This window comes from Ixodes scapularis, unplaced genomic scaffold, assembly GCF_016920785.2.
Source record: "Ixodes scapularis isolate PalLabHiFi unplaced genomic scaffold, ASM1692078v2 PGA_scaffold7__128_contigs__length_106722199, whole genome shotgun sequence".
In the NCBI taxonomy this organism is placed as follows: domain Eukaryota; kingdom Metazoa; phylum Arthropoda; class Arachnida; order Ixodida; family Ixodidae; genus Ixodes; species Ixodes scapularis.
In genome coordinates, this window is record NW_024609882.1 from 95,551,144 (window position 1) to 95,573,002 (window position 21,859).

The 21,859-nt window shown below is 45.4% G+C and overlaps 1 protein-coding gene and 1 pseudogene across 2 annotated transcripts in view; one reads left to right on the plus strand and one right to left on the minus strand.

The window, feature by feature from the left end:
- LOC8025085 (protein cycle) overlaps window positions 1-21,859 on the plus strand; it is a 269,570-nt gene that overhangs the window by 14,277 nt on the left and 233,434 nt on the right. The gene's annotated exons all lie outside the window — the stretch shown is intronic.
- Window positions 19,100-20,242, minus strand: LOC115321754 (annotated as a pseudogene).

Genomic DNA, 21,859 nt, shown 5'->3' on the forward strand with positions numbered 1-21,859 from the left:
GCGTCATAGACCTAGAGGAGATTCCTTATAATGAATTACAGACTGCTGAGTGTCGCCATTGATGGTACAATTGACGGCGCGTATGCCCGAATTTGTGGGGACCGCCCCCTTTTTGGCCGATTTTGACGTCTGAGGCAACTTTGGAGAGCGATAACTAAATAAATTCTTGGCCGCTTCAAAAGCACTCGGGCATACGCGTCATAGACCTAGAGGAGATGCCTTATAATGAATTACAGACTGCTGAGTGTCGCCATTGATGGTACAATTGACGGCGCGTACGCCCGAATTTGTGGGGAACGCCCCTTTTTTGGCCGATTTTGACGTCTGAGGCAACCTTTGGAGAGCGATAACTAAATAAATTCTTGGCCGCTTCAAAAGCACTCGGGCATACGCGTCATAGACCTAGAGGAGATTCCTTATAATGAATTACAGACTGCTGAGTGTCGCCATTGATGGTACAATTGACGGCGCGAATGCCCAAATTTGTGGGGAACGCCCCCGTTTTGGCCGATTTTGACGTCTGAGGCAACCTTTGGAGAGCGATAACTAAATAAATTCTTGGCCGCTTCAAAAGCACTCGGGCATACGCGTCACAGACCTATAGGAGATTCTTTATAATGAATTACAGACTGCTGAGTGTCGCCATTGATGGTACAATTGACGGCGCGTATGCCCGAATTTGTGGGAAACGCCCCTTTTTTGGCCGATTTTGACGTCTGAGGCAACCTTTGGAGAGCGAAAACTAAATAAATTCTTGGCCGCTTCAAAAGCACTCGGGCATACGCGTCATAGACCTAGAGGAGATTTATTATAATGAATTTCAGACTGCTGAGTGTCGCCATTGATGGTACAATTGACGGCGCGCATGCCCGAATTTGTGGGGAACGCCCCCTTTTTGGCCGATTTTGACGTCTGAGGCAACCTTTGGAGAGCGATAACTAAATAAATTCTTGGCCGCTTCAAAAGCACTAGGGCATACGCGTCATAGACCTAGAGGAGATTCCTTATAATGAATTACAGACTGCTGAGTGTCGCCATTGATGGTACAATTGACGGCGCGTATGCCCGAATTTGTGGGGAACGCCCCCTTTTGGCCGATTTTGACGTCTCAGGCAACCTTTGGAGAGCGATAACTAAATAAATTCTGGGCCGCTTCAAAAGCACTCGGGCATACGCGTCATACACCTAGAGGAGATTCCTTATAATCAATTACAGACTGCTGAGTGTCGCCATTGATGGTACCATTGACGGCGCGTATGCCCGAATTTGTGGGGAACGCCCCCTTTTGGCCGATTTTGACGTCTCAGGCAACCTTTGGAGAGCGATAACTAAATAAATTCTGGGCCGCTTCAAAAGCACTCGGGCATACGCGTCATACACCTAGAGGAGATTCTTTATAATGAATTACAGACTGCTGAGTGTCGCCATTGATGGTACAATTGACGGCGCGTATGCCCGAATTTGTGGGAAACGCCCCCTTTTGGCCGATTTTGACGTCTCAGGCAACCTTTGGAGAGCGATAACTAAATAAATTCTGGGCCGCTTCAAAAGCACTCGGGCATACGCGTCATACACCTAGAGGAGATTCCTTATAATGAATTACAGACTGCTGAGTGTCGCCATTGATGGTACAATTGACGGCGCGTATGCCCGAATTTGTGGGAAACGCCCCCTTTTGGCCGATTTTGACGTCTCAGGCAACCTTTGGAGAGCGATAACTAAATAAATTCTGGGCCGCTTCAAAAGCACTCGGGCATACGCGTCATACACCTAGAGGAGATTCTTTATAATGAATTACAGACTGCTGAGTGTCGCCATTGATGGTACAATTGACGGCGCGTATGCCCGAATTTGTGGGAAACGCCCCCTTTTGGCCGATTTTGACGTCTCAGGCAACCTTTGGAGAGCGATAACTAAATAAATTCTGGGCCGCTTCAAAAGCACTCGGGCATACGCGTCATACACCTAGAGGAGATTCTTTATAATGAATTACAGACTGCTGAGTGTCGCCATTGATGGTACAATTGACGGCGCGTATGCCCGAATTTGTGGGGAACGCCCCCTTTTGGCCGATTTTGACGTCTCAGGCAACCTTTGGAGAGCGATAACTAAATAAATTCTGGGCCGCTTCAAAAGCACTCGGGCATACGCGTCATACACCTAGAGGAGATTCCTTATAATGAATTACAGACTGCTGAGTGTCGCCATTGATGGTACAATTGACGGCGCGTATGCCCGCATTTGTGGGGAACGCCCCCTTTTTGGCCGATTTTGACGTCTGAGGCAACCTTTGGAGAGTGATAACTAAATTAATTCTGGGCCGCATAGAAAGCACTCGGGCATATGCGTCATAGACCTAGAGGAGATTCCTTATAATGAATTACAGACTGCTGAGTGTCGCCATTGATGGTACAATTGACGGCGCGTATGCCCGAATTTGTGGGAAACGCCCCCTTTTTGGCCAATTTTGACGTCTGAGGCAACCTTTGGAGAGCGATAACTAAATAAATTCCGGGCCGCTTCAAAAGCACTCGGGCATACGCGTCATAGACCTAGAGGAGATTCTTTATAATGAATTACACACTGCTGAGTGTCGCCATTGATGGTACAATGGACGGCGCGTATGCCCAAATGTGTGGGAAACGCCCCCTTTTTGGCCGATTTTGACGGTTGAGGCAAGCTTTGGAGAGTGATAACTAAACAGATTCTGGGCCGCTTCGAAAGCACTCGGGCATACGCGTCATACACCTAGAGGAGATTCCTTATAATGAATTACAGACTGCTGAGTGTCGCCATTGATGGTACAATTGACGGCGCGTATGCCCGAATTTGTGGGGAACGTCCCCTTTTTGGCCGATTTTGACGTCTGAGGCAACCTTTGGAGAGCGATAACTAAATAAATTCTGGGCCGCTTCGAAAGCACTCGGGCATACGCGTCATACACCTAGAGGAGATTACTTATAATGAATTACAGACTGCTGAGTGTCGCCATTGATGGTACAATGGACGGCGCGTATGCCCAAATTTGTGGGAAACGCCCCTTTTTTGGCCGATTTTGACGGTTGAGGCAAGCTTTGGAGAGTGATAACTAAATAAATTCTAGGCCGCTTCAAAAGCTCTCGGGCATATGCGTCGCAGAACTGGAGGAGATGCATTATTATGGCTTATAGAGTACTGAGTGTCGCCATTGATGGTACAATTGGCGGCGCGTATGCCCAAATTTCTGGGACACACCCCTGTTTTGCCTGATTTTGACGTCTGAGGTTGTGATGACTTAAGAGATACTGGGCCGTTTCAAAAGCTCTTGGGCGCACGCGAAGCAAACCTACATAAGATTGATTAATTAGCATTAACAGCGTGCTAAATGTCGCCATAAATGGTACTCTTCATGTCCCGTTTGCCAAAGTGTCTGGACCACGCCCACTCATTTTGGCATTTTTATTTTTAATACCATTCTTGGAAGTGGAATAGCTGGTGAAATGAAATTTGGACACTTCGTAAAAGATAGTTCGGATCAAAAAACGCTTGGACTCCTTAATTACTCACCGCTTTAAGTATAATGTATTTGAGCTAATTGCGCGATAAACAAAAACAAGAAAAAACCTGTATTTAGGTTTTGTGTTTATCAATTAAGAAAATATTCAGTGTAGTTGCCGTTTTGTTATACATTACATATGTTGCTAAAAATGTATTTAGGAACGCAACAACGTCACTGAATCCTCGAGGTCTCCTCACCAACTGCGGATTCTTTTTGGTATTTAAAGCCCTGGGGAACCACTTTAAATTTAAGTAATTTGAAAATAAAAACTGTTTCCATGGAGCTAGAGACATTGGCTATATATATAGCAAAATGCAACTAAATTGATCGTGTGGTTTTCTTAGGGTTTGCATCGAATGTTGAAAAGACGTATGATTTTTCTGCGGTTTGCCTAAGGAACCAATGAGTAAAAGTTTGGTTGCATTTTGGCCAGACTTAATATAAACCCAGGACCACGAAAATTCTCGTGGAGGTTGAGGGCAATGTATTAAAAAGTGACACAAAAGTGCAAAGGGATTGAGGGATTAGTTTTCTTTGTATAAAAAAAGATCGCTTTGGTCCATTGAGTTACGGGCGCCGGCGCAGCGGCGGCCGATAGATGGCGTAAGTAGTAACGGCGCTCGCCTGTCCGAGAATCTTGGGGTTGGTACGCCCTGGAAGGAGTCGATTGTGCACATGAAAATCCGACGCCATTACTAAAACTACTAAAAGCGGAGTTACAAAAAAAAAAAAAAAGGCATCCGTTGGACGGTTGTGCACCTCCTTCCATTTTTCAGTCTGCTTCCTTTTTTATGCTCGAGTCTACGCTACGCTGCCGCGGCCTTTCCTACTCCAGCGTTGATGTTTTTTTATTGCTCTTTTTCCTTTCTTTTGTTTACTTAACGTTCAAACCATCGCGTATTTTGCTTTGCCTTGTTTGGCTTAGTTTTTACTTTATTTCCTTCGCTTCGTCACTTACTACCACCGGTTCGTCTGCTACGCTATGCCCAGTCATCTGCAGGGCCGTCTGCAACGTTGTTGTTAGTATTTTTTTTCCATTGTCTGTGATAACCTCCTTTGTTCGCCTTCTTTTGAGTTTCTGATCCGAAGTCTCCATATGTACTTAATAAGTATATTAAAAAGTGTAAGCTCGTTATAACTTCTATTTGGATTTTATTTGAGTATACGTGGTCACATCTGCTATGGGTCATCGTTGGTTGATGAACCGTCCGCCTTCGGGCATACACCAGCGCGTACTTGGAGATGGCAGGCATGCCATCTGCTGCTTACCACTGCAAAAGCAAGTTTGTGTGATGTGGTGGAAAATCCTTCTTCCGCTTCCCAAAGACCGAACAAACGTGAGGAATTAAGTTACTTCAAAATAAACTGGAAGAGCTATCCAAGTCTGGCTTCAAAATCGCCACTGACGCCTCAACAGACGAATATTTCACCAAACAAAAGTTCAGCTGAAAACGCACTTGAGGCCGCTGATCGACACTGAAAACAAAGGCACGGTATTCAAAGATTACCTGGACATGTACATCAACAAGGACTTGAATATACTTTTGAACTGATTCGCCAAGCGAGTAAACAAAAAACCTGTTAAGTCTATGGAAAGTAATTCGAAAGCAAAAAAAGGTCACAAACTGCTAGCACGAAGCAGATTGGAGCGTGCGACTCTTATTTACCGGGCAGTGCGAGTTGGACTACGTTTTTTCTTGCCTCTGTTTTGTTCTTAGTACCTACCAACGCCGCGAAAGCAAATAAACAAACGTATAACGAGCAGCTGAAAAAAAAAAAAAGAAAAAAAAGTAAAGCTCTTCTTTTTAATAGTTTCGTCGTGTTGCTTTCACTTTGTTGTGGACTCAACACCAACGGCGAGCACCACCTGCTAATTTTCAATGCTCCTACCGACGTTCGACGTTCCGTGCGATCGTCGTCGCTGAAGCAAATATTTGCTCGGTGATTTGTATCTTTTTATCGTCTGCTAAACGTTTTTTGTTTCATTCGCCGTTGTTCGCAACTGTTCCCCATTTCTTTTTATTTTCGTCTGGGATGCGGACCTCATCTTTCCTGCAAAGTTCGGAAAGTGTTTGCACCGTAATTTTTCTCGTTACTTTTTGTTTTTGTAAAGCTGCAGAGGCTTGTGCGCTGGCATTGGTAAATTTAAAATGTTGATTGCGCACGTTTTAATAATCACCTATTCAGGTAAGAAATTGTGACAACGCAGTTTGTAACGGATAAACAGTAACTTTTTATGACGTAGTTCGAGTAGCTAAACGCCTGTTTTCCACTTTTCAGATGCGCTTCAAAGGCGTGTGATCCCCCTGAGTGGCGTTTGAGACCTCCAAATAAACTGCTCTATTTTTGTTTCTGCGCGCGTTGTTATTTGATTGTCCTTGCAGTTGCGATCAGTGGATTCCACTTTGCAAGCGGGCTGACCGTAATGAAGTGTTTCTGCTGTTGAGGTGACAAAACGGGGCACGCGAAGCTCGAGGACGTCGCGGAGCCTATACTTTTCCATTGCGTCGTCTGCTCCCGTAGACTCCGAGTCCGCTAGAGGCGCCACTGTCACGTTCGCCGCCGCTCCCATAAATTTCTGGAGGAGTTTCCAGTATTGGCGAAGCTATATCGTATTTGGTTTTACTGCTTCGCACACATCCACAATGACAGGGTTTAGGCGGTAGTTCACGAAATGCACAAAAATCGCATGCGGAGCATCTTAAATTAACAGTGCTTATACACCCTTTTGAGTTTCATGATACTATGACACCGGCGCCGTCGTATGTTCGCACACGGCTCCACCTCACTACAATACAGACTTGCTCCGTTTTACTGATGACTTTGGTTTCATCCATCATCAATACAAAACGCTGAGAGCCCTTCGTTTCTTCCTCAATAGCCGTTAACATCAGATGGCGTAAAATGCCTCTGTTCTTGAACGGAATGATGAATGAACTTGGCACTCATGGGCACATCTCTTAACTTCTTGCTTACAATCTCATCATACTTGCCAATCAGGTTGAAGAGTTGGAGGCAGTTTTCTTTGCCCTTACTTTCGACATTTTTGTCATGTCCTCTCTTTCTCTGTGCGACGGTATACATCAAAATATCTGCCGCAAGATATATACGGTCAGGGATGGGCAAAATACATGCAAATATGTATGGAAATACAAATACAAAATACTTCATCAAAATGTATTTAATTACAAATCTAATTACATTTTCAAAAAAGCATTTAAGTACAAGATACAAATACAACCAAATGTATTTGGTCTCCTCCAAATACTCTTTCAAATACATTCCTCAAAGTTTGCGTCAGCTACCTCAGGGCGCCTGCAAGGGGTTTCTAGGTATCTCATTTTAATTTTGCATCGCACACTCGGGAGTTAGTGTGCGAGGCTCTAGTAACGTAATAAAAATTTAATCACAAAAAAGTGTAATCAGCTTCGACGTAAAAGGTGAAAAAAGCACAGAGCTTCAAGCAGTTTTTTTTTGTCGATTACATTTTGGTATAGACCAACACAGAACCGAGACGACCAAGACTCGCAGAACTAGCTAGAGAATTTTTTATTGTTGCAACTCGCACCAGTTACGAAAATCTGGACGACCCGCGCATTTAGAATGTTCCAGGCAAAAATATGGATGGAAATCAGGCTGGAAAGCATCACAAGTTGTCACAGGCACTTATTTAGCCTGTGAACGTCGATTTCGTCACTATTCTTGCCCTGGACTAGCACCGTAATCACAAAGTCACTAAACGCGTGTGCTTGATTGAGAGACACTGCATTCGCTGCAGAGCGTAGTTTTCTTCCTGTCTGGACACATCTTAGGATGAGCAAAATGAGTCGTGACAATAAATTTGAGGGATGTATTTTCGCCCACAAAATTGTATTTAATTACAATTGTATTTGAAATACCCACGTTTTAGTATTTAAATACACACGTCAAATACATTACCCAATTTGTAATTAAATACAAATGCGAAATACACAAAGTATTTGAAATACGTATTTCAAATACTTCTATTTGAAATACTGCCCATCCATGTATACGGTTTTCTTGTACGTGCGTAGAGTGAGCATTGCTCAGATTGGTTACGATCGACGTTACTAGAACTGCTCAGTTTGGAAAATGCCATAGACTGCTCTAAAAAAGTGGCACCGATCCGTACTCGAGAACCGAGCTAATGGCGATCACAACGCCGCCATTTCTCCCGCAGCGGCCACTCGAGGAACTGCACGTGACTTCTATTTTGGCTTTAATTGGCCATTTTGGCGCCGAAACAGATACGGTGGAAGTTGTTTCAGGGGCGCCACCCCCGTCTCCCAAGCAGACGCGCCGAGAATTACTACTGAAGTTAAGATGCACCTATATCGGGACGCGCTGCCTGAAAGCACCGTTGCGGCATGGTTGAATAAAAATAACATTATTTGTGTTACAAAACCTTCCAAACTAAAGATTTTAGAAAATGTCACGCGCCCTTCATTTTGTACTAATCTCCAATAAAGTTACTACAAAAACAGTTTTTTCCGTTTGTTTTCACGCAACAACATGCTTTCTAAAAGCTCAAGGTGACCGCAGTACAGACAAACGAAAAAGAGTGGCGCTGTTGTCGTATTTAGCTCGGTCTCGGTGGACGCCAGCGGCCCAGGTTTCGACGGCGAGTTTCCCAACTGAGTGTTCTAGTAAAGTTGGTTACGATTGACTTGCCTGGTCGTCTGGGTTTCATACCTGTGTAGAAAATCCTCAATGGCAACGCTCATGCGCGACTGAGTTTTCGTGCATTCGAAAGCCAGTCTCCGTGTCTAAAGATTTTACAGTTTGTTTATCCAGCGCAAACAAACGCAGATTTATTATATGCTGGGGTCAAAAACATTCTACACGAGTAACAAAAGCCGCATTAACTTGCACACTTTTCTGTAGCCAGTGAAATAACCGGTACCAGTCAGAGTGAGGGCTTCGACCCACATTCCTGCATTTTTGAGATGAGAATGGATTGAGAATCGATGCCTAAGTGACTCCGCCTTAAATCTTGAAATCACCCACTGACCTGAAAATGTCGCGTCATCTTCCGACGTGATGAGTCTGGGAGCACGGCCAACTTGATCTTCGTCTCACACACAAGGAAGAACTCGTCGTAGTTGTGATGCTTGCAACCTTGCTTAATGCAGCACGCACACGCGCGTACTTGGTTTGGATGAAGAAGAGGTAAAATTCAACTAGCTTAGTATCACGCGAAATACCGCTTCTGAAACCGTGCTGATTTGGAATAAAAATTATTTCTGTCCGGATTTTTCACAAAGTTGCCATTAATTATATGTTCTAATATTTTTGGCCATACAGAAAGTAGGAAAATAGCTTTGTAGTTTTCTGCTTTTCTTTTTTTCCCCGCCTTTGTGAGCCGGCTCAACATTCGCTTTTTCCGATTGCGTGGGTAGTCACCAGAAGGTAAAGAATTATCGAATAATGCGTACAAGAAAAAGGACAAAATACCCGAATGCTCCTTTAGTACTCGGCTTGAAATCGCGTCTGGGCCGCTAGATTTATTTTCATATAAATTGTTTATGACTTTTAGAATCCGTCTTGGGCTTATTTCGACGTCAGTTATGCTATTTTCTGTAGGCAAAAAAGCTTAAAGGACACCCACTATGGGTGACGAAAATACGGATTCAATATAGTTGTTGAAGAGTATCGCTTTTTCCTTATCATTTTCAACGAGCCGATCTGAATCGCTGACTGGAGAAATGCCTGTCGTGTCGTCCTTGGATGCTTTTACGAACTTCCAGGATTCCTTCGGGTTTTGCTTTAATCTATCGTCGAGGTAGTGGAGGTATATAGTCTTCAAGTACGACACCTTACTTTTAAGAAGTGCTGTGAGTTCTCTTAGGCGGCACAGAGTATAAGGATTGCTATCTGTTCGCTATTTCACATATGCATGCCTGTTTTTATTACTAATAGTTCGTAGCTCTTCGTTCATCCATGGTTTACTTTTCCGTTTTCTGGGCGTGATAACTTTTGAGGAAATGTAAGTGTCAACGAGGGCTTCTAACTTTGTTTTAAACACATCCCATAACGTATCTATATCAACATGACAACTGGGTTCTTGGAACGAAGCGAAAATATTAAAAAGCTCGTCTGCCATGCTCGCCAGTCACCTTTATCTTAAAAAAAGTATTTTCCTCGGGGTCATACTCGCTATTTATTTCTTTGCGCACTTTATTTCTTAAGATTACTATCGAATGATCGCTGATGCCAGGAAGAGTTGAAACAGATGATGCAATAGAACTATCATTGCTGAATATTAAATCCAACGTGCTATTTCATCTAGCATCGAAACGCGTAGAAAATCGAACCTGGTTTTGCAAAGCAAAACTCGAAATAAAGCTGTCAAACGTTTTGTACTGCGCAGATGCATTCGAGGCAATCGGAAGCCTTTCATCCCAATGAATGCCTGGAAAAAAGTCCCCTCCCAACGCAAGATGGTCGTACACAATTGGCGAAAGGGCCTTTTATTAAGTTTCGATATATTCGACGGCAGACGCAGGTGGTCTACAAGAAGAAACAAGCACAAGAAATTTACCATTCCGCAAGGACAGTCTGCACTCGACGGATTCCACTGAATATTCCGAAAAATCAAACGGAATGCCTTGTAACCTGTTACATAACTGATGGACATAATTTACTGAGTAGCTAATGTACGTATCAAAGACTACGGAAGAATTGGGCCGAAATCGCTGCCGCTGCGACGGTGATTCTTGAAGAAATGCGTCAGCTTTCGTGCAGCGGTTATATACTCCAAAAAAAGCATATTGAATGCAGCCTCTCTGCACTTTTCCGCGGGGTCAACATTCCTGAAAGGCCTCCCCGGTGCAAGCAGATCAGGTCACTTAGCGTGTGTATGAATGACGTGCGCTCGATGCTCAGAAATCGAAAGAGCCATTTCGGTTTTGTGCATAGATATTGCGTATATAGGGGCTATACGACACCGTGGGCTTATGGCCCGGAGAAACGGTAGCTACTGCGCGTCAAGAACGGCGCGGCAGGGCGTAGGAGGGAACCGCAACCCGTGACCGCCCACGGGTGTCCAAAGCAGGCGGCAGGAGCTTCCGAGGGCGTCCAGTGCGTGCCCCCGCACTCCCGCCGCCTGACGTAACGCCTAGCAACCGAGGTGCAGTGGGCGCAGACTTGTACACGTTACTGAAAAAAGTAACCGATTACAATTACAATTACTTCACTGTGGAAACTAACCGATTACAATTACAATAACTTCACTGTGGAAAGTAACCGATTACAATTACAATTACAGCCTCAAAAAAGTAATCGAAAAATTACTCTAATGTAATCAATTACTTGCCAGGATACTTTTCATTCAACTTTTTTTTATAACGGTAGTAGAATCCTTGGGGTTCTCGCGCTCAGTTGTTCCGGAAACACAACCCATCCCTCTCGTGAAAAAATATATAATAAAAAGAGCGCTGTTTAAATACATTACTCACAAGAGGCTGGATAAGGAAATTTTTCATAGCCGAACGTACTCTCCGGTGTACCAAAAAAAAAGATTATGTACCCAGGAAACTAAGCATAGTGAAGAGGCCTACTAATACTCAAAATACCATGCTTAATGGTAAAAAAAAAAAGACCGTTACCCAAGGTTATTGTGCCCAGAGCTGAGTGACTTCAGCACATCTAACCTCCCCCCCCAACACACAAGCACAAAAAGGAAAATAAATGTCCAGAAAACTTGTAATCGGTAATTTTGTAATCGATTACAGCAAAAAAGTAATTCAATTACAAGGAGCGTTACTTCTTAAAGGGCAACTCCGCTTAATTTTTGGTTTTGAAAAAACAATGCAGTCCTCTTCAGTATCGCCCATGGAAGACCACACGTGAAATGTTACGACGCAGTTCTGTCTAAATGTTTCTTAAACGGTCCGGCAAACTTTGCAACTCGCCAAGTTGCCGAAATCGGCTGACTCGAGCGGGCGAATTCAGGCGCAACCAACAGCGCAGTCAAGGCTACGGCATGGGCGGAGCCAACATTGAGCTAAACGTCATCATCATGGCCCCCTTTTGCTTGTTTTTACTTCTCCGATCGAGCGTAGCGCATGACGTCAGCTACGTTGCCTCTCGGCGCTCAGCGGTGTCCACGTGATTGGCGTACGCGCCTGCTCAGCGCGCTTCTTGGGAGCAGACCAACCGCCCGCCGTGGACCCGCCGTTACCACCGTCTTCCGCGTCACAACCACCGTCGTCGTCTCACCGTTTGTGATTATTTCCTCTCGGAGTTTCGTCCACACTATGGACACCACGTGCGCAGAGTCGCAGGCTTCAAGGGGCCCTGAAGCACTTTTTTACTAATTTTTAATTTGCACCAAACCTGAGCGCACGGACCGTAGTAGCTTAATGTAACTTTTCTTTTCTCGAATTTCGCTTTATTTTAAAAGTTATACGCAAATTAAAATTACAAAAACAAGCAAAAATTAACCTCCCTCATGACGTCCTTGGTTGCTTGAGTGGCCGTGAACTAGAGGAGGGATAGTGAGCTCAACGAGCGCTCACAGCTGCCGCGCTGCCGTGTCGACGGCGCGAGAGGGCGCCACTAAAACGTGTTCTGGATAGGCTGTATACAGCGGGCAGCCAGAGCGGCTCTCATTGCGTTTGCTGCGCGATTAAACACTAATTCGGCATGACACTTCATTGGCCACAAACGACAGCAAACACGGGGTAAAGATCAGTTCAGAATGGGAGTACCTTCGCACTGCCGTACCGCGAAATGGCCAACTTCAAGACAAAGCTACTCGCTGAAGGCCTTCGGAACGCTCGGAGCCGGTCGGATCCTCCAGTCCGTAAACGACCGTAGCGCCGCCGCGTACATCCGGGACCTTTCCGTGTCGGCGCCTGATCCCACTACTCTTTTCTAGTATGCGTCGCCTTATCCACCGCTTGGTGGCGGGTATGTCGACGGGTCATTTCTTGTTTCCGTACTTTATAAACTGCATTTGTTTCTCTTCTGATCTAAAAATACTGAACAAAAACTACTTTTCTAAATAATTGAAACGGTTCGCGCCACTTATACTTTGTATTTCGACTAAAAAGAAGCTTTTAGCCGCTCTGACCAGTAGTAAGCCCAGGACCAGAGACGTCACATTTCGCGCGCTTTCGGTACCGCGGGTCGCCCCCGTCGGTGGAGGAGGTTTCCACGTCGTTCGGTTAAAATATGATGCACTGATATTTAGTTACTCTCTCCGTGCTCGCTGGCTTGCCCGAATCCCAAGAGACGTGGAAACCGCAAAAAAGGTAGACGCTTAAATATGATTGCAGGGCCCCTTTAAGGGGTGTCCAAACAGGACACTACAAAACGCACGACTCCGACAAATCTTGAAAATTGAAGCGGGCGCGTCGGCTTCAATTTTCACGATTTGTCGGAGTCGTGCGTTTTGTAGTGTCCTGTTTGAACACCCCCTTATGCCGCAGTTGTGCAAACGTCGTCGAATGCCGTAGACACCAAAACGTGGCGAAGAGTGCGGTGCAGACGACACTCGCGCCTGCCACACGCCCGCCCCCATCCCGCTCGTCGTTGGGCCGAGGATCACGTGACATCTCGTACCACGTGATGGCCATGTACTTGGCGGCCCGAGGCCAGTGTTGCCGGACGGAGCCGAAGTTTCGGTTTCGATTTCCCGCTCGTGTTTAAAATTAGATTTAAAAATATATATCCCATTTTTCGCGAAGCAAACGGCGTAGTGTGTTTTACTAGGGCTTTTTAATTCGAAATCACTCATTATCCCGAAATCTACGGAATTGAGTGGAGTTGCCCTTTAAAGGAAGTAATTGCAGCGTTACAACATTACAGTAAAATGTAATCAATTACAAGTAATTCATTACTTGTAACGCGTTACGAACAAGTCTGAGGGGGGGTGAGCGGGGCATACTTTGGCCGCCGGCGGGGCGCCAACAGGCGTCTTGCACGGAAGGCCCAAGTTGGGTTAATATTTTATATTCTGCTATCCGCAAACTGCCGCCGCGGAGCGGCTTGAAAAGGGGGGGGGGGGGGGGGGGGGGGTTTGACACGCGCCCAGTGTTACACCCGCCTTCCCCCACTGCGCGGCTCCGAAATGGGCAGTATGCAAGCTAGCAGCGTTCCTAGCGGTTCAGGTGCACTCTGGGAGCAGAAGACTGTCAACGGGTAGTTTCTGTTTCGGTTTCGGCCGGTTGTGCATCTGTCGTCTGCTATCGTCTTCTCACCGGCATTGCTCATGTCGTCCTGGATTGCTCCAGATGTACGCGCGATGCAGTAAGTACCCCTTTCTTCTCGTCGCTACATATCAGACACTGAATAACAAAACAATTCCGATTTCGCTGGCACGACGAGCGAGAGAAAACGCCGCAATGGCGACGTCAAGTGAACGCAAATCGACGTGCGCCAGACGCTGCGCCAGCTCACTCCGTGCAACCTCGCAACCTCGAGAACAGCCACTGAGACTAGTACACCCGTTTCTTAACACCCTTGCTTTCTGCGAACGGTGTTTTCCATCAGGCTAACGCGGTATACATGACGAAACTCGCTGTACGAAAATGCGTTCAAGCGCAAACATGCATCTCTTGCTACGTCGATGTGAGAAAATTGGCCACGGGAATGATCGAAGCAGAGCCGCGGTGTTGGTGTGCACATGCCGTTGAATGAGCAGATTCCTTAGGCAGACGTCTTTTAGCCCTAACACTTCGTGTTCCGTGAAGTTATCGGCAGCTGTTTTTCGTCCTGCGACCTCACATTCGTAAAGGGTCGCACTCGCACTTTTGCCGAGGTGTCGGGGTACGCAGCACGAAACGGTACTTCCGGGTTTACACGCAAGCCCGCTGGAAACACTTGCACGTTCTTGAGCTCTTCGTATTTCAGCTGACTGTTCGTTGAACAACCCTACTTTTATGTACTTCGTGGTACGGCAGACTCTTTTTGGGTTCACCGTCACGACGAATTTCTTTGTGATTTCTGGGCGCCTCATTATGTCCTCAAACTGGGAGGTAGTTATTATTGTGGCCTGCTCGGCTTGCGAAATATCTTTCGAGTTTTGCCCACGTGTTTGGACCTCCAGATCCTGTGCCTGCTCCAGCGTGATGGAATGGATAGATGATATCGATGGATTGAGGAACTCCCACAAAACCGCAGTTGGCAACTTCACAGAGTGCTGCGCCAATAAATTCAAATGTCGGCTTGAGCTTCTTTACAAGCGGTGGGGAGGCCCTTAACAAAAACTAATGCGTTTGAAATACGTTAGAACACATTTTAAGTGCAGTTTAGGCTTACTTTGGATTTAAAAAAAACAACAAAAAAACACTGAATGCATAGTAGAAGTATAATAATAAAATATTATAATCTATATTAAAAATGCGTTTTAAATCTAATAGGTAAAGATCAATGAATGATTAATATATAAGAAATGTACATAAAATGCATTTCTGAAACTATCAAGCTTATTTAAAATATACTCTCATTGGAATGAGAACATGCTTCACAAATATACATTTCAAAAAAGCTTCAAATACATTAAGGTGCCTAAAGAGCACATTAGTATGTTAAAAATACTTTCAGAATATGCACCTTTAAATAAATGCATGCAGCATAGACTGTGTTCCAAACTTCTCGATCTTGCTTCAGTGGAAGGGTTTTGTACCTTGTCGTTCGAAAACCTACCCGCGTCCAGCGTTGCTCTGTCTCTGCTGTCACGGGACACGACCCGCCGGAGTAACTCGGATCTATTCGGGTAAGATTCGGAACACAGCCATAGTTTTGAAACCCAAGTAGTCGGCCCTCACGGCGCAATTGCTTTGTTTATTTATTCATTTATTCATACTGTTGGCCTACAGGCCATTAAAGAAGTGTGATATAGGTAAAACAACCAATTTTTTTAACGCGCAATTCCACGAAAAATACATTTCATGACTACTTCAGCACGAGAATGCATTGAAAATATAGGCAACCAAAGAAATACAATACGCACAAAAAATAATAATTAGATACTATTTTGTTGGGCGAGACTTCTCAAGAGGGCTAAAAAGGCTCAACGGTGTCACCTTCAAAAACATCTTGGGGCAGGCTGTTCCACTCAACTACAGTCCGTAAAAAGAAGGAATATTTAAAAGGGTAGATTCGCGCTATCATTGGCGTTAGCATTTCATTGTGATCTCTTCTAAGTCCTCTAGTAGAACGAGCCTTTAAATATCGCAGTTAGTCTATGTCGAGACTATTTTTTCGTATCATAAAGAAATTTTAGACTAGCCACTTTTCGACGCTCTGCTAGTGATTGCAAGTGATTGTAAGCATCGCACTGACAAACTGAGTCCTTCGGTATTGTGCTGTGATAAATCTGGCAGCTCTTTGTACCTTTTCTAATTTTTCAATTTTTTTTTCTTTATGGGTCCCACACGGCACTGGCATATTCAAAGACTGGGCGTACAAATGTTAAATAAGCTGTAAGTTTTACTTTCTCTGTCGCTAATTTAAGGTTACGTTTGAATTTTCTTTCTGCGGAGCTCGCAACATCGCCAATATGGAATTTCCAATTAATATCACTCGATACGGTTACATCCAGGTATTTAAAATTGCTGAGAAACATTAATGCTTTATCGTCCAGTTCGTGGTTATAAGCAAGAACGTTTTTAATCTTGTTTGTGATCCTTGAGCATACAGTTTTTGTGGGGTTAATTTGCATGTCCGACCGCTTGCACCACTCATATTTATTGCTTTGTTCAAAGTGGTCTGATCTTCAGGACATGTAATTCTAGAGTAAATTAGGCAGTCGCCTGCGAATAAGCGGGCGGTAGCTTTAGGGCCAAGGTTGTCTGCGATGTCATTAATATAACTTAGGAATAATGGGGTCCCAGCACCGACCCCTGGGAAACCCCCGACGTGAGTTTTAATGTAGCTGATCGAGCACCGTGAACATCGACAAACTGAGTACGGTTGGTGAGGTAAGCCGAGATCCATCTCAGTACCTTTAAATTTATGTCTTTTAGCCTCTGAATAAGTTGTGTATGGGGAACGCGGTCGAAAGCATTTGAAAGGTCCAGGCAGAGTGCATCCGTCTGGCCCCTTTTCATCCAACCAAGCCATGAAATCGAGTATAGAGTCTGTCAGTTCTGTGACTGTCGAAAGCCTCCGCCGGAATCCGTGCTGTTTGGGATTAAAAGCTTGCAAGTTCTCAAAGTAATCAAAAAGATAAGCCGATAACACATGCTCTTGTATCTTACAGCAGACACAAGAGAAATTGGTCGGTAATTTTCAACGTTATACCTGTTGCCAGATTTATACACAGGGGTGACTCTAGCGGTTAGCAATCGGTGGGAAGAACATGTTGATCCAAAGATGCACGAAATATGATTGTCAAGTATTCAGACACCCATTCTGCGTACCGTTGCAAAAATTCGTTAAGAATATTGTCGGGGCTTTCAGACTTCTTACTATCAAGGCTTAATAAAAGAGAAAAAAATACCTTGTTGTGATATACAGTCTAAAATCAGTCTGAGACATTTCCGCAGAGACACCTTTCACAGACGGTATGTTACAATGCCAGTCAAGAAATAGCGAGTGAAAAAAATTATTGTATCGAGAAGCCATCTCACCATGACCGGTAAAAATTTCATTGTTCACTTGCAGATATTAAAAAAAGTGAAAGCCGTTTACAACTCCCTGTAACGCCGAATTGGAGCGCAGCTCTTGAGGAGGAGGGGGGAAGGGTACTGAGGGGAGGGTAGACCCCTCCTCCTTCTCCTCCTCCTCCCCTCATTCTTTAATATGCTCCGGGGGGTCACGTGACCTCGGGAAGGGGGAGTCACGTGACTTCGGGGAGGGGGGGTCACGCGACCTCGGGGAGGCGTGATCTAGGGGTCACGCGACCTTGGGAGGGGTCATGTGACCTTGGGAGGGGTCACGTGACCTCGGGGGTCACTTGACCTTGGGGGTCACGTGACCTGGGGTGGCCTGGGGGGTCACTTGACCTTGGGGGGTCACGTGACCTGGGGTGGCCTGGGGGGTCACGTGGGGGTCACCTTGGGGGTCACGTGACCTTATGGTGACCTTGGGAGGGGTCACGTGACGTCGAGGAGTCGCGTGGCCTGGAGGGGCCACGTGACTTGGAGGGGTCACGTGACCCCTCCAGGTCACGTGACCTTAAGGAAAGGGCCACGTGACCTCGGGGTCACGTGACCTTGGGGTGACCTTGGGGCCACGTGACCTTCAGGGGGTCACGTGGGGGTCACCTTGGGGGTCACGTGACCTTGAGGTGACCTTAGGAGGGGTCACGTTACCTCGGGGGGGTCACGTGACCCCTCCCAGGTCACGTGACCTGGAGGGGTCACGTGACCTTGGGGGTCCCGTGACCTTGAGATGACCTTGGTTACGCCGACGGCGACGCCGACGCCGCTCAAGCCGGAAACGGGCGCATAAGAGCTGCGCTCTAAAAAATCTAGGGATGGGCCGAGGTGACGCCAAAACCTTTGCGGCGAAGTTTTCATGAATTGAGTTAGGGTTTCTGTCTAGTATCTTTCCTTTGCCTGTGTTAACTTATTTTTCAGGGCACGTGAGAGACTGGTATTGCCTGTGTTAACTTATTTTTCAGGGTCCGTGATTTATCTTCCTCTGTTTTCGGTTTCGTTTTATTTTACGTTTTAGCCGAATAATTTCGCGGTTCATCCAGGGGTTATGTTCCCGCACAAGTTTTTTTCTTTTCGGGCCAAAGAGTTCTAGTCAATAATTGACAATACTTTGAAAACAAAGCCACAAACAATTGACATCCATTCCCACTTGCGATGTACACAAAGATATCTCAAGGTAATCCAAAATGCTTACGTCATCAGCTCTACTGAAGTCCCATACGCAGATAGGTGGTTTTCTAATATTTTGTTGCGGTAAGGTATCTTTCATCCACAGGAACACAAGCTTATAATCCGATATCCCATCCTCCACTGAAATTGAGTATTCTGATGCGTGGTTATTAACAAATATAAGATCAAGCAATGATCCACACCTCGTGCTCTCGCTCACAATCTGGATAAGTCCATTTCCAAACGCGATATCCAGGAGAACTTCAGAGCTTTTTACATCAGTTTGTCCCGTTTCTAGCTTATCCCAATTAATTTCTGGAAGATTAAAATCTCCGCCAATAATAACGCGGGAGTTTGCTTGAACGTTATTCGTTAAATAATCATGAATGGCCTTCAAGAAAAAAAAAAAAAGGGGAATTCGGCGACCTGTAGACGGCTCTAATGATAAAATAAGCGTCAAGAAAGCTTATTTTGCTCCAGAGACTTTCGCTATCTGGGATATCTGGCATTCGAACCAAGTCAATACTTTCTTTCAGGATTATAGCAACTCCTCCGCCACGTGGCGCGATGTCATTCGGTATCATTTTATACTTTGGCAGGAGCAGTTCACTATCTGTTATCTCAGGACGCAACCAAGTTTCAGTTGCTATAACCACATCAGGACCGTAATGTATAAGCAAGTGTTCTAGTTCCTCCACTTTATTTACAAGACTCCGTGCGTTAACATTGATCAGCTTCAAATCTTTAAGTTATTTGGTCGTCATTCATGCTTGTCTTGTCTTGCCGCCCCGGTGGCAAGTTTTATTCTACAATTTCTTTCGTCGTACCACGAATATATTTCTTTATCGATCACAATCTTATCGTGAACAAGCCTTACATACACCCCCTTGGCTTTGTCACTTCTCGCGCTCTCCCATAATTGCTTTCGTCTTCTTAAAGTGACCATCGAATAGTCGTTAGATACCGATATTTTGGTTCATTTTATTTTTTCGCAGTTTCTAAACGCTTCGAGCTAATCGTTATAGTCATAAAACTTTACGATAATTGGTCTTGCCTTGTTCGCGCTTTTTTTCCCAGATCTGTGAACTCGTTCAATTGTGCTGACCTTAACACCCATAAGGTTTTCAAAAAGATCAGTCAGCACACTCTTTTTTACATCTGCATCAGTTTCTTCAAAGCCCTCAGGAATACCAAACGCAATCAAGTTGTTACGACGGCTTCTGTGCGCCAGATTAATCAGTTAATCCTGCTGTGACTAGATAAGAATGCTAACCTTTTTAACACTTTCCTCAAGGTCAGATATTTTCCTATCATGCAACTGTACCTTTTTCAGTGATTCATATAAGTGGCTTACTCTGGTGATAATTGCTTCCAATTATTTACGAAAATTGGCTTGACTTTCTTTAATTTCTTTGATATGATCAGCTATTTTTTTCTGGCCCAGGAGAAGTTGGTTGAACATTGCCTTGAAGTCAGGACCAGGATTTTCTTCGATATCACCGGCCAGCAGCAGCAGGACGGATTTACAACATTCCGAGCATGTTTAAAGAAACACTTTGGGGCACGGCAGAACTACGACTAATCGGTCGTCCCCACTAAAACTTTTAAGATGGGAGTATCTACTAACCTTTTCGAAAAGTAGAAACAGTTTAGGCGACATGCTCTGCCTGGCTCCGCCGTGCCCACTCGAGTAGTCGTAGTTTCTCGGTCCTTTTAAAAGCTCGGCGCGGTGAATGACGGTAGCTTCGGTCGCCCGCCTCTGCGTTGGCGTTCCCTCCACTCTTGGCAGCCATCCATGATCTGCGACGACGGTTGTGATTGTAGGAATCTTCGTGGCTTGTGCTGGGTAGACAGCGCACCACAACACGCCTGTTCAAAAAAGTAGGAACAGTTTAGGCGACATACTCTGCCTGGCTCCACCGTGCCATTGCTACGTCGTTACTCAGGCCAAGCCCACTTTGCATCCACTGCACTCTCAACTTTGGGGCGGACATACAAGATGACACAAGTGACTGGTCCTCTCGCTGGTGTGCATTCTTTGGTTGCCCAAGTTGTCAGCGGAACCCCGTTCGGTCCTTGGAGCAGCTCTGCTTTCTTATTCCTCGCTCTTCCTTTCCCTAAGATGAAAACGTGTTAGAAGGTGTGCGCTCACCGAACCAATCAACGGTCCGCTTTTTATCACCCAACTCAGCTCTCTGCGCTCGGGTAACGGCAGGAGCGTGATCCCGTGGTAAAGAGTTCACGAATGACTCAGTACCGGTTTCATTTTTGCAATGTCTGCTTGCTGACCTAGTTTCGTGCGCACTGCGGCCTGTGGGGCTGCCGTACAATGTTTTCGAGGTGTACCAACGCTATAAGTGCTCCGAAAGTCGTACGCGTATATTGGCGACCAGCGAGATTTCTCCAAAGAGGCCAAAGAAATTCTTGTGATGCGCTCAGTGTTCAGATCGGAAAATGACACCCTGTAGTACGTCGTGTTCAATCTTCAAGGAGTCCTTCTTTCTTATCTTTGCGTTGGTGTGGTTATTCTGCCGTACCCGCGGGGACATGTATCTTGGCAACAACGCATAAAGTTGGGCCAGTTGGTTGGACATCACGATACGGGAACAGCGCGAAAAGAAACGAGCGACGAGTAGAAGGGGTAACGACAGACATGGCGCTGACTAGCAACCGAAAGTTTACTTGTGCACAAAACACGAAATAAACAAGAAAAACGCACAAACAACCCGTCTAACCGATTCCACGCACACGCTTATCCGCGATCAGATGAACTTTGCGTGGAATCGGTTTGACGGGTTGTTTGTGTGTTTTTCCTGTTCGTGCTTTGTGCACAAATAAACTTTCGGTTGCTAGTCAGCGCTATCTCTGTCGTTACCCCTTCTACTCGTCCCTCGTTTAATTTCGCGCTGTTCCCGTTTCAAGACATGTATCTCGGATTGCATCTTAGTCCGCTATTCATATTGCCCTGCACTGCAGACTTCTTAACGACGATTGACCGTTCTTCTACAGGTACTCTTCCGGATTATCTTTTGAATTAGGCAGTGCCTATTCTTCCGGAAGCTGGGAGAAAAAGTCAGAATTCTGCCGGCAGTCGCCTTCCATTAGCTGTTTGAATCAAGTGACAACGGCTGGTAGAATGCTGACTTTCTTATTTTCCCGGCGCTTCGTCGCAACACGTTTCATAGGCAACTTTTCGTGGATACACGTTTCATGGACACCTTTTGTCGACATTAACATGCCATCGACACGACCCGGCCCGCCCATTCTCGCCGGTCCGCGGCGACAGTCTGCGACGGCTCATTAGAAAAGCGTTGGTGGTGATGTACAGTGTGCTCAACTATTAAACATAACGCGGGAGCGGTGGCCGAAACTGATAGCAGAGCTGTCTAGCGATTAAATCAATGATGCGGCCGAGAATAAGCCGGCTCTTCTTGGGATTGTCGCCAGTCCCCGATACAATTATCGCACGACCTCCTCGTTCCTTTCTTTATCACCCACGCTTTAAATTTTTACTTGTTTG